The sequence below is a fragment of the Strigops habroptila genome, chromosome 1 (genome assembly GCF_004027225.2).
Source record: "Strigops habroptila isolate Jane chromosome 1, bStrHab1.2.pri, whole genome shotgun sequence".
NCBI lineage: Eukaryota > Metazoa > Chordata > Aves > Psittaciformes > Psittacidae > Strigops > Strigops habroptila.
The window spans coordinates 29022111-29037648 of NC_044277.2; the positions used below are offsets into that span (position 1 = coordinate 29022111).

The following is a 15538-nucleotide window of genomic DNA, read 5'->3' on the forward strand; positions in this document are numbered from 1 at the left end:
ATTAAGGACTCCATATGTGCAAACCTTCATTGACTGCAACAAGAAGAAACCAACACAATTGGAGGGGAAGGAGTTAAAGTCTTTCAGGTAGTTGAGTTCATTGTAGAGTCACCATGTGGGACATGGATGTAGATGTTGGGGGTTCCACAAAGCCTGCTTGTTGCTAGTGGAAGGATTGGATGGGAACGCTCTGCAAGAAGGACAGGTAAAGGAAATCAGAGAACAAAGTCTGGGAAAAACATCATTAGGATGGCTACAATGTGCCAGTACAGAGGCTTGTTAGGAAGCAAGAAGAAAAGCAACACCAGCTTGGTAAAATAACAACCATCAGCTGGATATCAGAAGAGCTGGCAGCTACATAGTAAAATAATATGCATTTTGTTGCAGGGACCATGTGGACAAACTGAGATGGGCTGGAGTCTGCTAGACTTGGACTGTGTTGCCCCATGAGGACAGAAGTTGTTGGACAAAGAGTTTAAAGGCGGCACAGAAGGAAAAATAAAAAAGCAAAAAAAAAAAAAAAAAAAGAAAACAGAGGAACCCAACAGCTGGCAATGCTGAAAGACGATACGAAGAAAGGATCAGCTCTGAGGATTCATTGGGCGGATGTGTGTGGAGCCAATAAACTGAGCCAAAGATTAGGTGAAGATGTAAATGCTGATGGCACTGCTGTATATGGATTACTAAAAACTCCAAACAAAGAAACCTCTAACACTTCCCTGCATAGGTAAACCCTTGCTTGGTAAACATCAAATGCAGATTCAGACTCAAATCTTGAGCCAGCCACGCATGTGACACCAGCGCTACTGCAGAATGGAATACGGGGTTTGAACTTGTTCTCAGGAAGTAAGAAACTTACTGGGTGTTAGGTCAGTCCTTACATCTGGGTGGAAACTTATAGTAATTGTGCAATTTCCCTAAATAATCCCCCGAGATCTAAGTTAGGCATTTTACCTTTGCAGCCTTTCCTGCCTTTGCTCTTACAGTGCTTTTCATTCGAAGCCCTTGCACTTCCCTACACCATGTAAAATATGATTACTTCTTTCACTTAAAGACCTCGGTACAACATTAAAATCCCTCCAATAACTATGGGGAGGTCCCTTTTGTCGTAATACCTGTCTTCATTAGTCACGGTCGCTTAAAGGGGGAAAATGAAACAGGACGCTTGGATCCATCCCTTTTTCCTCCTTTCCCACGCTGCCCACCGGAGCACCCTCCAGCCGAGCAGCGGGGCCGCCCGTGTGCAGCACCGGGGGGCGGTGGCCTCACCGAGCCGCGGCAGCCGCGGGCACGTCCGTGTGTCCGTCCCCTCCCTCCACCAGCCCCGCGGAGCGAGGCGATGCGGTGTCAGCGCCGCCCGCGCAGCCTCCGCAGAGGCGCGCTGCGGTGCGCGGGGGGGGCGCGCAGGGGCTGGCGGGCCCGCGCTGCCCGCGCTGCCGCATCGTTCACCTCCCGGCGCCGGGCGCGGGGACATGCGCACTGCCGCGCGCCTGCCCGCGCAGCGTTCCGCGGCCGCGCGCCTCCCCCCGACCCTCCTGCCGGGCGGAGGGGAGGGATCGCGGGGAGGAGGAGGGAGAGGAGAGCAGAGGAGGGAAGAGGAGAGGAGACGCGCCGCAACTTGCTGCTGCTCCTCCCTCCCTCCGTCCCCTCCTTCCCTCCCTGCGCCCGTGCCCGGCCCCTGCGGGCTGCGCTCCGCGGGCAGCGCTCCGCGGGAGGCGGCATCCCCGGGCGCGCCCCTCCGCGGGGCTCGCGCTTCTCGGTGAGTTTGGGGGCGGTGCGAGAAGTTGCCGTGCCTGTGTTTGGGGGTTAGAGGGTGAAAATGTGTGTGTGTGTTTATTGGGGGGGTGCTGTCGCTGCGGGCGCGGGTCGCTGCGCGGCTGCGGGAGGCCGGTGGCGGGGCCGCCGCAGGGCTGCAGGGCTGCTCTGTCTGGCCGCGGTCCGTGCTGCGGGTTATGTGATGACTGGGGGAGTCATTCGGAGCGGTCACAGGTGCGGGGCAGGGTCGTGTGCGGCATCCCCCGGCGATGGGATCCCCCGCGGGTAAGCCCCGCGTTTTCGTTCACATGCTATTACATGGTGGCAGACTCGAGTTTGTTTGGCATTGGCATCTGTTCTTGGTCTTGAAAACTCTTCTAAGAGGAGGGGATCACCAGGGGCTGCTTTTCAAAGCGTCGCGAAGGGAGCTGCGCGCACAAATGAGTCCGGACACCCCATTTGCCGTGTGTGCTGCTCGGCTTGGAGCATTCGCTTCCCTTAGTGCTCCTAGGATGGGAAAGGAAAAAACACTGGCAAACGGTCATACCAGGAAAGTTGTGTAGCTTGAGATGTTACGTAGGCTAATGGAAGCTATTATCTAAATAAACAAACATAGTGATTTATAGGTGTCTGAACTATAATGCTTTGAACGATAGAGCTCTTTAACCTTTCTTTCTAATCTGTCCCTCAGAGATTTGGGTTTAAGGAGAGTCATACATCATCTGTGGTGCTGAATACTTGAGTTGATTACATTTGTAAAAGGAATGGCCTTTGAAATAATACCGAGCCATTAAGCAATAAGTGCAGAAAAAGAGTGAGAGCAAAGATAAAATTTTGGCAGAAGGTATTTCCCCACCTTCCGAACAGCCATGCTCAATTAACTTTTATCTAGAGTTCTTATTTTATTAAATTGTATGTCAAAAATGTAAGTGTACCGTGTGAAACTAGAAGCAAATCCTCCTCAGTCCTCTCAAAGTCTGTCTGTGTTGCAGTTAAATGATTGGAGCAGTGTCTGTTAAGAGCATCTGCAGAAGCAAGCTCTGCTAAAGGTACCCAGTAGGTAAATGGAAGTACATTTTTGTTGTATTTGCTTCTCTTAGACAATACAGAAGCAGAAACTTCAAATTCCAGGGTTTCTTTTCTTACATCTTTAAAAATTTGCCCTGATAAATATACCTATATGTGAGGTGCGCAACTTCATCATAGCAAAAGTGCCTCCCCTTACTGGAAAAGTGATTAATTCAGGTGTAAACTTATTCAACAAATTCTGCAGCCTGTGGAGCATCTCCTGTAAGGGGTGTCTCCTGCCCTCAGCAGAAAGGGAAACAGTGAGTACAGTATGGACAATATCTTGCAGGCCTGAAGTGCAAGAGCAATTTTATCTTTAACCAGTGTCTCAATACAGGATTTTTTTTAACATAAAATCAGTATTCAGGTCAGCAATGGGGATCTGCAACTTTCGAATGAGAAGCTGATCTGAAGGCAACACATTGCTCATATGAGTAAAGGTTGAGGGATATGACACTGAGCAAGCTCACCTGTCTTTTGTTCTGTTCCTTTTATGAAATGTCATTTAATGAGGGGAAGAAACAGGTAATCCATTGCATTTTAAGGCACAGTGCTCCTGGTAAGCCTTACTGCCAGGCATTTGAACGTGAATGTGGCTTTAGATTGTGTATTCTATACAGATGACTGCTACTAGATAACTTAAGCTCTAAATTTATTCTACTATTAAAGTTATATTGATCAGAAAGTGGCAACGGGATTTCAAGTCCTTATAAGAAATGCTCAAAAATCTAGAGCTAATTTATATTTTAAGAACACTGTTCTGAGAACTCCACAAGAAATGCAGTCAAGTTCTTCTTACTGGCTATGCTGTGGCGGTTAGTTAAGGAACACTCTGTCCTGGGGCTTTGTGGACTTCATGACACACAAGTTTAATTTGTTTATCAGCTCATTGATGCCCCTGGTAAAGTGCTGTAGAGTTCAATAGTTGGAATACAGGATGGTCTTTTTATGTCCATTAAGGATAGGGATGGAGAATGGAGGGGTTTTTTCAAACTGGTTCCAACACCGTTTCATTTGTAACTGTAAAACATAATGTAAGAATAAGATTAATAGACAAGGAAGGCTTGAAAACATTATTTAACACTTAATTGAAACAATGAATCATTCAAATACTATTACCTGGGCTGCTATAGTGATGCCTCTGTTTCTAGGTGTTGAGACGGGACCAGATTTTGGGTGTGGGGTGCTGGGGTAGCTCAGCCCAGGGTGGTGGCAGAAGGGCAGGAGTGCTGCCCTTACCTGCAGGTTGCCAACGTGGCGCTGAGAGAGCCCCTTCCTAAGTTTGAGTGTCTGCTGAATGAATGGCAGCTGCTGGCCCGAGCCCTGCCTGGAGCTGGCAGGGAAGGTGTGTTGGATGGGGTCTGGGCTATACAGCCTGTAGCTTGGAGGCAGGCTGCCCTGGCTGCCTGTGGCCCATCCCTGCGTCCCAAGGATGCAGGTCTTATACTGTATACAGCGATGTCAAAAAACTTGTGTTCTGGTGAGGAAAGAAGTTCAGGATGGCTTCTTCCTTAGGAAAATGGTACATTTATAAATGTCTATGTGATCAGATACTGCTCATATTGATAAAAACATGGAAAGGATGAGCAGCGCACACTCCTGTGTACTACTGCTAGTAAAAAAACTCTAGACTTGAAACTGCTGTGCACTCGTGTAGGCTCTTGGAGGCCCTGTAAAATCCTGCTATGCAGATGCGGAAGCTGAAGCCTGAAGATTTGGCTGCAAACTTGACTGAACGGAATTGAGATGTCCTTGGTTGCTGTTCCCCCACCTCCATCCTGGTATCCCTCACGCTCTGAATTGCTGTGCCCTTCCATGGCTTCTCTGTAGGTCTCTCATGGGTGTGTGTGGTGCATCCAGTTCATCCTCCCCCTGGCCCCTCACCTCCCGAAGAACAGTTACCTGGGCTGGGGAGGGTGAGCTGTGGGTGGTGGGACCTCCAAAGGTTGCTCCTGCAAAGGTGCACCAAGCACAGCTGTCAGGTGAAGGTGATGAGTGATGAGAGGCGTTCCTTTGCTTCGTGGATGTGATATAACCAAGTTGTAATTAAAGCATCAGCAGTAGATTATTAGGGCAGATAAATACTGCCTTGTTACAGCCCTCTTGGGTCGTATGTAAGCAGTATTCATTTTAGAAAGGATGAATGAATAGTCAGTGTGAAGGATAAGGATCAGGATTGTTAATCACTCTGAAAGTCTTCTGTGGGAAAATGTAAACTTACAAGGAAAGATAGTGTCCATAAACGTCATTTAAATATTTACATAACTGGAGGGTAAAAATTTGATATTAAAAGCATGCAAGTACCAAGTCATATTTAGGTGCCTGTCAGAGATCACTAGGACTTGTACAGCTGGGGTTGGTTGGTGGTGGGCTGTATTTCTACATAATGCTTTGCTAGCAGCAACGAAGAGCTCTTCTTTACCACCACCTATGAAAAAAATCTAATTGTTCTTGTCAAAGCGCAGGTATAAAAAAAAACCCAAAAATTTGGGAGACTACATTTGCTTAAATTTTTCTGCTTCAGGTTGGGTTAACTCTTCAGTTCTGGTGTTCCTGCATAAGCAGTGTACCAGTGGCTATAGGCTAGGGGCATGGTGATTGATCATTCGCTTACAGTTTGTGGCTGTTGATAAATCTGCAGTGTGAGAAAGAATGACTCCACGTAGGAAAGGGTGGTTTCCACCACCATGTATAACTGGAAATTATTGGAATTGTTTCTCTGCTGATCCTTGATTTCATAATTCTCACAGAAGTTTCTTTTGTGCTTTTCCAGCTCTCAGAATGTGATAAAACCCTTGGAAAAAAATCTGTGTGCTTTCATGTAAATACGATGAGGATGAGCCTTTGAAAACATATCTAAGCTGATGTTAATGAATAAACAAACTTGGCCAGAGTAAATCTTTTCATCTAACTTCAAGAGCCACACAGTAATGAAGTAAATATAGATGTACTTAATGGGCTTCTTTCATCCCAACACATAACAAACCCGCTAAAGTAATGCAAACAAATCTAAAATGGATTTCTAAGTGGCTGATTTTTGGTTGGTTTTTTTTTTTGGTACTAAAGCAGTTTAGCCAGGCTAGGGTGGGAGTGGAGCTGTGGAAGTGCCGAGGTGAGGGCTAGCCTAAGTGGGAGGGGACAGAGAGCGTGTGAGAGACCTGACTCTTCTCCTGCGGTTCTGCAAAAAAGGCAGAAAGTGCTCATTCCACATGTTTAAAACAAGTTATTTGAAGAGCTTCTCCCAAGACTTGTCCCTTTAAAAAGCAGCTTGCGGATGAGGCTTTGCGAGGCAGGGAGCTTACTCTGCAGGATACGTCCTGGCAGTGCCCCAGCCCGGTTCCCGCCTTCGTAGTGTACCTGAGTTTGATGTTAAAGGTGGCCTCGGAACCATCGTGGCACCTGTGGTAGGCACAGTCTTTGAAGTATGACTGCAGCAGGGGTTTTGATTTTGGCAACATCTTGTTGGTTGAAAGCTGTGGGAAAGAGGAGCTCAAAAAACAGTTCCGCAGATCTGGATGTTCACTGCATGACAGTAGATTTGGTTTCGTTTCAAGACTTGCAGGATGGCTGTTTCTAATGACAGCATTTGTAAATAGATTAACAACTTCTTGTGGAAAGAGTGCCTAGCAAATACAACTGGTTTTGCTGTCCTTGCTTTTTGAAGACCAAGGTGTAATGTTTGCATTTCCCATATAACAGAAAGAGTCTTTGGATCTTCTCTTTAAAAGCACAGTTATGAAACAATTTTACTTTAAAGACAAGTGGTTTGTTTTGAAAAGGATAACCCTTGTTTTGAGGAAAAAAAAAACCCAAACAAAACCCAAACACATAACTTGGTCTTGTCTTTTCTTAGTAGGAAAAGTTCAAGTCCATTTCATTCCACGTGGAATAAAATTCCATTCAAAGCTGGTCAATATTAGACTACTTAGACAACTGTGTCAGCATAATTACAGAAATACTTCGGTATGAGCTTTTTCTTTGCAGAGATCTTGATGAGTGGGAAATATGTTAAAAATTGGTTTCTGTGACTGTTGGAGGAATTTTGTGAAAGAGCTATAAATCCAGGAGACTGTTGTACTTTAAAAAACATAACAGTGAGTTACTAACACCCAGATTCAACTCACTATTTGACACCTCAAATAGTCAGACATCCAGTTTAGCTCACATCTGGTTGTGTTGTGCCATGTGTATAGAAGTGAAACATGCTAAAAAATGTTCAGCTTTGGATGTGTTCATGTGGGGATTTACTCATAAATAATTGATAACCCCCTGAAACAAAATCTCTTCATTACTTGGTGGATTGCTCATCTCTTCCCTCCCGTGCTCATTGTTCTTGCAGGCAGGGGGAAGAAGGAGGCGCTGCTTTAATGAAGGTGTACGTCAGCCTCCGCTGCTTCTTTCAAAAGGTCATCTAACTAAACAGTAGCAATGAAATGCTTGACAAAAGATAAACATTTTATTGTCCTATGGAGATACGTGGCATTCCAGTGTTTTAGAGGAACCACTTAGCTGCTGTGTTTAAGATGTCTTTTCATCTTAGCATAGAAGCAGTGATGAATTATTAGATCAGTGTAATATTTGTGTCTCGTGCACTGCAGGACAGGATGTCAAATTAAGGGTCATTTGATGTGCAGTACCAGTTAGAACTGAAATATTTGGGCTCGATCTTTCAAGATTTTACCACTGTTAGGCATCGTCGCTCAGACTGTTGGCTGCAATGGGACACGTCTTTGTGAGCAGTGGTTTCTCATTTGAGCAAGGGTTTGCATGATTTGAGCTCCTGTTTACCAGACATCAAAGCACAGTGATGGATTTCCTTTCCTGGAAAAAACGAAAGAGCCGTTCTGCTATCCACTGACTTAATGTGTATCTGAGTCGATCTAACAAAATCTGATTTTAATGGAAAAAGTGTCTTAATGAAACATCAGTTCATCTTTCTGATGACTTGATTGCTATAGAGTTATTAGCCAAGTTCTGTAACAGTCCTTAAAGGTGCTAATACTTGCTTGCAGTTTAATAGCCCTGACTATTGCTAATGTACAGGAAATGTTCAAATCACATCATTGAGAGAGAACCCTAACAAATCTTACAGCTACTTTAATACGAAGTTTCAGATGTTGCTCTTTTTTAATTGGAAGGTGAATGCTATAAAGGCTTCATCAGTCTGCTATTTCCAGATGACAGCATTTTCTATGGAGTAACTGTAAGTCCCAGAGTGCCGATCCCAGTTTTCAGCTTCAGTGTCACAGCTCAAACTTTTCCTTTTTCACTTGGCAGAAGTGTGTATCTGTGGTGGTGTCTGGATTTGTGTCTTCCAGAAAAAATAATACTGTTTCAATCAAATAAAATGAGAATAAAATTCTGAAATAATAATCACACTCTGGCCGATACAGGAGAAAACAGGGCCTTCACTCCTCCTTCTATAAACCAAAGATTAAGCTTGCTTATAAAGGGTTAACAGAGCTCTCTTCTGTTAATTCGTAATGGTGGAGTCGAAATGCTTGATTCTACATCAGTGGAAAATCCATTATCAATCAATGGGAATTTTGCAGCTGAAGCCAAAGGGATTAGAGCCTCGTCGTTCGGAAGTGACTGAAGGAAAGAAAGACCTGGATATGCTTTTTGTCACATGGCTGTGAGCCACCACCAGGCCATGGCCACAGAAAATGGCACAGGAAAATCTTCGTTTACCTCAGGCAGGCTATTTCCAGAGATGTATGAAAGGGCTGGTCCCGCTCTGTGGAGAAACCTTACCTGGTGTTCTGCTGAGAGGGAGTTGTTGCTCATGTCCAAGCAAAATTACTTCAAAGGGGAAGAAGTACACAGAGAAAGATGACCTGGAGCCCTCTCCTAGGAATTGTGCCATGGTAGGGGAGAGTTAGTGAGGAGGTCAGATGTGCAATGGAAGCAGGAGGTAGGAAGAACAGTGGAAGAGGGGTGCAGATTTGGGGTTGAGGGCTGCAGAGGAGCACTGGTGCCTACACCACGCTGTCGTACCTGCTGCCACCCAGACACATTGGTTCAGGGGACTGGAGCGTAAGGGAGATGCCGGAAGAAATTGCTAAAGAATTTGCTATTGATGGTATCCTGATGATGTCCTAATGAACTGCATTGTCTGCAGAAGTTTCTTCCTTTAATGAATAATAGCTACTTTTCCTTCTAGTACAGTGCATAGACCAACATTCAGACTGTTAGAGCTTACAAACTGTAAGAAAACCTGGGGTTCCAGACTTACTTTAGTGAGGAATATTCATCAAGCACATTCTGGGCCAGAGCTAGAAAAGGGTTGTGGAGAAAAGCATGATCTCCATGACTTCTGCTACAACGTTTTGTAGGTACTTTTCCAGGGATGGAAGCTAATACATCACAAGAAGCTATTCAGAGTAAAATTACTTTTTACAACAATTTGGTAAATGTGAATGTATTGTTTTGATCTGTTACAATAGGCAAGATTGGGTCATTTAGTTTGGTAATTACAAAGATGAAATTAATTTCATTTTCCTTTACTCTTGTTAAATGCGAAATAATTAAGTACAAATCATGGAGGGTTGGGCTCTCTTGTTTGTAGCTTCATCATTTATTAATCTAACACATTAGATGAGAGGCTTTATAGATTTGCTTGCCTAAGGAAAAAGAAGAAAATATAGAAAGGCCAAACTAGATATCTATATTCTATCTCTCACTGGCATGACACACGCTTTGAGGTACAGTCAAATACCGCCTCATTTTCAGTTCAGTTTGTAACAAAGGACACTGCTTTTCCCCTCAGAAAGGTAAGTTGTGACTTAATGCTTAGATATTCTGAACAAGCTCATATTTGGATAGGCAAGATCACTTGTGTAGTTCCTCCCTCTCACACCGTTCATGTAAGGATATAATGTTGTAATGGGGCAGGCAAAATAAAACTACATATGTGCATGCCATAAAAACATATGTCTTGGCCATCTTAATTGACTATCCTAGTTACAGGAGGAACTGTGCCTTCCTCTAATTTAGCCTTTTCAGAAAATGGTGTTGGCCTAGTACAGGCAGCGGTGCAGTAAGAGCTCTGTGGGGGTAGAAGTGCTCTTCTTTCTTACCCTTATGTAGCTGGAGGGGATTTGAAAATTGGATATTTCTCTCCATCTCTGCAGCTCCAAGTAGCCCTGACACTGCCAGCCATGGATTAGTGAAATAAATACCTCACGTTCATAGTGAAGTGGAAAGCATAAAGAGCATTTTCTGCCTTTTTCCCCTCTTTTTAATGTGTCATTTGCTAGCTGGCACAGTAACCTCCATTTCGTGTCTCCTGTGACATGACATGTTGCAGAGCTTTTCCATATGGACTAATTAATCACTCAAGGGAGTAGCAGCATGTGACACTATGCATGTGGACTTGAGGTAAACAATTACCTATAGACCACCTATAATGAATCTGTACTTCAAATGTTATCTGTTAATGCAGTTTGATTTTTCTAGTGTGATTTTCTTTCCTTTTTGTTTTATCTGTTTTCTTAGCTATGTCCCTGGGAGGCAAATGGGATGCATACACAAAGTCGCCTTTTGGTGTTGCCGGTGTAGCTGAGTTTGGAAAAAAATATTCCTGGCAATTTAGTACATGAAGTTTACCAATGCTTTGGGAGGTGGTTTTATGCTAATTATGTGGAGGTGCAACAGTTCAGTTTTCCAGAGTATGTTGGTGGACAGTCTGTCAAATCTTTTAAATTGTTCCAGTCAGTTATATTGACTGAAGTAAAAGCAAGAATTAATCTTTTTTTCCCATTCCTAACATGAAGATTTAATAGCATACTCTTGATTTACATTTCAGTATCAATTGTGTATTTTCATTTGTGTAGTGAACCTTGAATCCCTGACCCACTTGTGACACCATCTTTAATTTTGCTTAAGAAGTCTGTCTCATTTCTGGAAAGCAAATACACCAGGAATTGATTGGCATTAACAGTCAGGTAAATGGCAGGGAAAGAAGTGATGAGTGGGTCTGGAGTGGGGCCTCACCAGTTACAATGAATTGACAGATGTTGGTTCACAGGTGATCCTGTTATCTTCTTCAACAGGTTTGGTGAAAATCAGCCCTGGAGAAGTACTGAAGAAAGCATACTAGCCCAGAAGCAGAGGACTGATTTCGCACCAAAACTGAGGTCATTATTATGAGGAAATTAGCTAAATTATTAACTCAGCAAAGGGGCAGATAGCAAATAATTCAGCATTTGTGTGTTTCCCATTTATTCAGATTATTATTATAGCATGCACAAATAGTGTGGTAGAGTTGGTTCCAGACAGGCACATCAAGACATATTGCTGGCCTGGGAGGAGAAGCCTGGTCTGCGAAACAAATGATGGGACCCCCAGACACCTACAGGGTGGCCTTGATGGACCCGCTTGGCCGTGTCCTGGTTTCCAGCACCTGCAGAGATGCTGGCAGGGTAGGGCAGGGGCCAGACCATGGAGCAGCGGGGGTCTTCTCTTAAGGGTTTTCTAGAGGCAGGTAAACTGGGGATTTCATCCACAGCTGTAGACCACAGAGCCTGGAAGTGCTGAAGTCAGCTGGCACCATGGGATGTGGCTTCATGCAGAAACAAGGTGGCCTGAGTTGCTGGTTGTAGCTACTCCAGGATGCCAAAGCCCTGAAGACTTAGCCTTCATGGTTGACAGTCTGGGAACCTGGAAACCCTTGACTGATTTTTGTTACTTCTTAGCTCTCCCAGCTGTGGGAATTACTGAAATATTAGTTCTTGGACAGTGATAAAATTAACACGAGTTGTCAGTTTTAATCAGCAATAAATAATATTTTGTTCAGGAAACACAGTGACCAAGAAAACTTGCTTTCGCTTTGTTTTCTGAACTAGGCAGAAATTATATGTTGCAGTGCTGTGTTTCCCTGAGGAGGAGAATTTTGGTTTGCAGTTTCTGTGTTCCACCAGGCATGCAGTGTGCCCTGCTCCACAGAGCAGTTGTCTTTTCTATATTAAGTATTAGCCTGTATAATTAATGACACTGATGTTTAAAAAAAAAAAAAAAAAAATAAAAGGCAGCTTTAAGCAGAAAAGGCTTCCTTTCACTGGAGTCAAGGAATAAAAAAACCTCAACAACAAAAACCCTCAGGAATTTCTGTGCTTAAGCTATCTGTCAATAGGTAGTAATCGATTTTCTGATATATAACTCTGAAATGTTAATTTAATAAAAATCATGTTCCCTGCAGTTCATCATCAGCTGGTACTTAGACTGAATTAATAAAAAATAAGTGTGAAGATTGCTGAAGGTAAATGTCCACTATTGAGAGATTTATACCTTTTAAACCCTTAGCTACCTGGTTTTATTAATGCTCCAATGCCTGTGGGGTGTGTGTGTATCAGCCTGATTTTATGCAAAGAGGAGCAAGCTCTTGCAAAAAAAATTAGTGCTACTGACTCAGTCATATGCTAAAGAGTGAGGTTTCGGGGGCAGGGGGAAGTGCAGTGCTGGTTTCCCTTCCTGTAACTGGTGTTTCTGCTTAGCAGCAGAGAACTGGCTGAAACTGTGCACTGCAAACTTGAACTTGCCTTTTCCTCACTTTCCTGTGTGATCTTCTCTAGTGGATTTTGTCCCTCAGCCCTGGCAGTGACAGGTGTTCGATACAGGAGAGGGTTAACTTCCAAAACCTTAGTCTGGCAATTCAGTGCGTGTGGAGCTTTAAACTAAGGGATGCTGATACTGTGCAGATTGTAGAGTGGAGCTTGTAGGAGGATGTGGCTGACATGGGGTTGAGGATCACAGGTCATTATGTGCTGACAGGAGTTTGGCTTCTGGTGGGGCAGCGGTACCTGTGGCTGGCCCTAGCTGATCGGTGCTGTGTCCAGGGGATGTCACCTTCTGCTCTGCTACAGGAAGCAGTTAGGAGTTATCCCACATCCAAAATCTGAACTTGAGTGGTAGGTACCGGGAGCAAGGGCAAGTGCAGAGCCCTGCCCCTGGGGAGGAACAACCTCAGGCATCAGTACGTGCTGTGGGGTGACCAGTAGCAAGGCAGCTTGGCAGAACCTGGGGTCCTGGTGGACAGCAAGCTGAACATGAACCAGCAATGGGCCCTTCTGACAAACAAGGTGAATGGTCTCCTGGGCTTCATTAGACAAAGCACTGACAGCAGGTGGAAGGAGATGATCCTTCTCCACTCTGACCTGGAGTGCTGGGTCCAGTTTTGGACTCCCCAGTACAGGAGGGACATGGACATACTGGAGGGAGCCCCACAAAAGGCTATGAAGATGATGGACTGAAGCATCTCTCAGATGAGGAGAGGCTGAGAGAGCTGGGACTGCTCAACCTGGAGAAGAGAAGGCTCAGGAGGGGATCTCATAAATGTATACAAATACCTGAAGGGAGGGTCCTGGTCCTGGTCCTGGTCCTGGGCAACTGTCTCTCGGTGGCCCTGCTTGAGCAGGGGGGATAGACCAGATAACCTCCAGAGGTCCCTTCCAACCTCAACCATCCTGTGATTTTTGTGATGGCATCAACTACACTCTAAAGCTGCTGTGCTGGATGGGTGGTAGGAGGACCTCTGTGCCACCTTCTTTGCAGACAGACTTTTTCTAAGAGAACCTGTTCTAAACTAACAGTTTTCTAGTTTTTTCTTTAAAAATTTGAAGAAGACTGTCCATCTCACTGGAAAAAAGGGATAGTGACGTATTCTTCATACCTTACGTCTGCTTCTCAGTTCACTCGCACTTTTTCACCGTCAGTTTTTAAAATAGAAAATCTCTTATATGCTCACCTGTACAGCAGCAATGCAGTATCGGTCATTGTCTCCTGTTCCTGCAGGGTGTATACAAAAGAGCAGTCATTTCATTTCTGTTCTGACTACATATGTGAAAAATAAGGAAAAATCTCATTCTTTGCAGTGAATTGAGCCTGTGAATGCTGGACAAGTAAGAGTTATTGTGCAAGCCTCCTGTCTTGCTTTTTCTAGGGATTTCCTTTCCCTTAAAGCCTCGTTCTTACTAGCTACATTTCTGAGCCATTTGTAGCTAGTGTTGTGTCCCATGTGCCTCTGTGGAATAGCAGATGAGGTGCTGAGCTTAGCTGTCGTACTAATAGGCCTTAAGCGGTATCATATCCAAGACTCAAAGCAGGATACTTTTATCAACACAAGCCTACAGAGAGAGCTTTTGTTGTAAACCACAATGGTACGGTGTGCCACTGCATGTTTCCTCCTCCTGGCAAGTTAACAGCCGCCTGGAAACAAACTCACTCAATGTGCTGCTTTTTATGCACACGGGAGCAGTGGAGCTGTTATCAGTGACCTTAGTCGTCTTGTTTTGGCTTGGAAGCTAATTTTGTATTAATTACAGGCATGGCTTTAATCTTTGTCAACAAGACAGCAACAATAGAGTTACCCTTTGACTACTGATGTCCAATTTGTTTTTATTCCCTGACTCTGTTTGCAAACTAAGGACTGAAGCGTTTTTCATATAAATTAATTTTGTATTCATGATTTTTAAAATTCACAAAGAGCCTGATCTTAGATATGCTAGTGCTGCCTTCTCAGTGTAAATACTATTGCTGTAGTGCAATCTTTGGAGACCATAAGAAGCTTTCCAGGACAGGGATAAAGTTTTTTCAGGCAGAAGAGGAGTAGTTTTAATGTAAGGTGTTTGATTTTCCCAAAGGAGGAGGAGCATTCACATTTTAGGAGAGGATGAAAACTAAACCTTTACACAGGTCCTCCCCAGTTAAAGGCATGCACGAGAGCTTAGGTACCTTTAAGTTTTGAATATACTGGCAATATCAGAGACTTCAAAAGAGAAACAGTTGCATGTGTGATAGAGTGGCTGAGACCTTAGTGAGCTGCAAAATGGGTGAAAACTTCCCTTAAAATCTGCCTTGGAAGGTGGATGTAGACTTAGGAACAAGTTTAGCCAAGAGAGATCTTCCTTCCTTCGAAAAGAGATTTTGTTCTTTGGGTTTGGTACCTAAAGTATGTGATGTGGGAAGGAAAAATGCTTGGGGGGGGGTGGAGTTGACATGGCATTTTAATTCATTTTAAAATGTTTAGGAAGGTTCAGAAACAAACCTCATTGTTAGACAAAAGGTTGCGAAGGTTGACAGACCAAAGTGTACATGAATAATAGCTATTGAGAAGATTTCCATGATAACTGAAAATGTAGATTTCTTATCACTTTGGAATTTGCATGGTCATACCCTGTTGTGGCTTCAGAGGGATTATACATGCAAACCGCTGTTGCAGAGAGGTGACTGCATGGATGAAGTGACACTTTGTGCTATATTTGCTGTTTATTATAGAAGAGGTATGTTTAATTTTACTTTTGTTCATCTAAAAAACACGACACTCCTAAAACTGAGAAAAAATATTCTGGTATGACTTTTTTTTTTTTTAATTGCAGCTAAATGATATGAGACAGTGATGTTAATATCTGTAGCTAATAAGAAAACAAATCAGAGGGGTTTTTTTCCTGTCAGATATTTTATTTGCCCTGTACTGCATGTGTGGTATGAACAGTGAACTCAAGAATTGCACTCCTGTTGCAATTAGGCAAACTTTCCACTTGTAATACAAAGAAAATACACAGCAAGACTTCAAACAGTTTTAGAAAAGGTCTGAATCACATGTGTATATATCTGTCGTTTCACTTCTAGGGCTTTTTAGACACTGAAGTACCTTTCCCACGCCCGAATAACAGGAGACCAGTTGAAAGCAGGAGAAAGGAGGGAGAAAATTAATACC

General features: G+C 43.8%; 1 protein-coding gene across 7 annotated transcripts in view; it reads left to right on the forward strand.

The window, feature by feature from the left end:
• Positions 1-1349: 1349 nt before the first annotated feature.
• The window catches only part of PAG1 (phosphoprotein membrane anchor with glycosphingolipid microdomains 1), a 113093-nt gene continuing 98904 nt past the window's right edge, over positions 1350-15538 (forward strand). Inside the window, exons 1-2 of one of the 7 annotated variants that reach the window (XM_030492233.1) lie at positions 1585-1759; positions 10878-10961. The gene's annotated coding sequence lies outside the window, so the exon portion shown is untranslated. Of the gene's footprint in view, positions 1760-10877; positions 10962-15538 lie in introns of those variants that run through there. The other 6 variants (XM_032920053.1, XM_030492228.1, XM_030492295.1 and 3 more) reach the window with 6 other exon arrangements.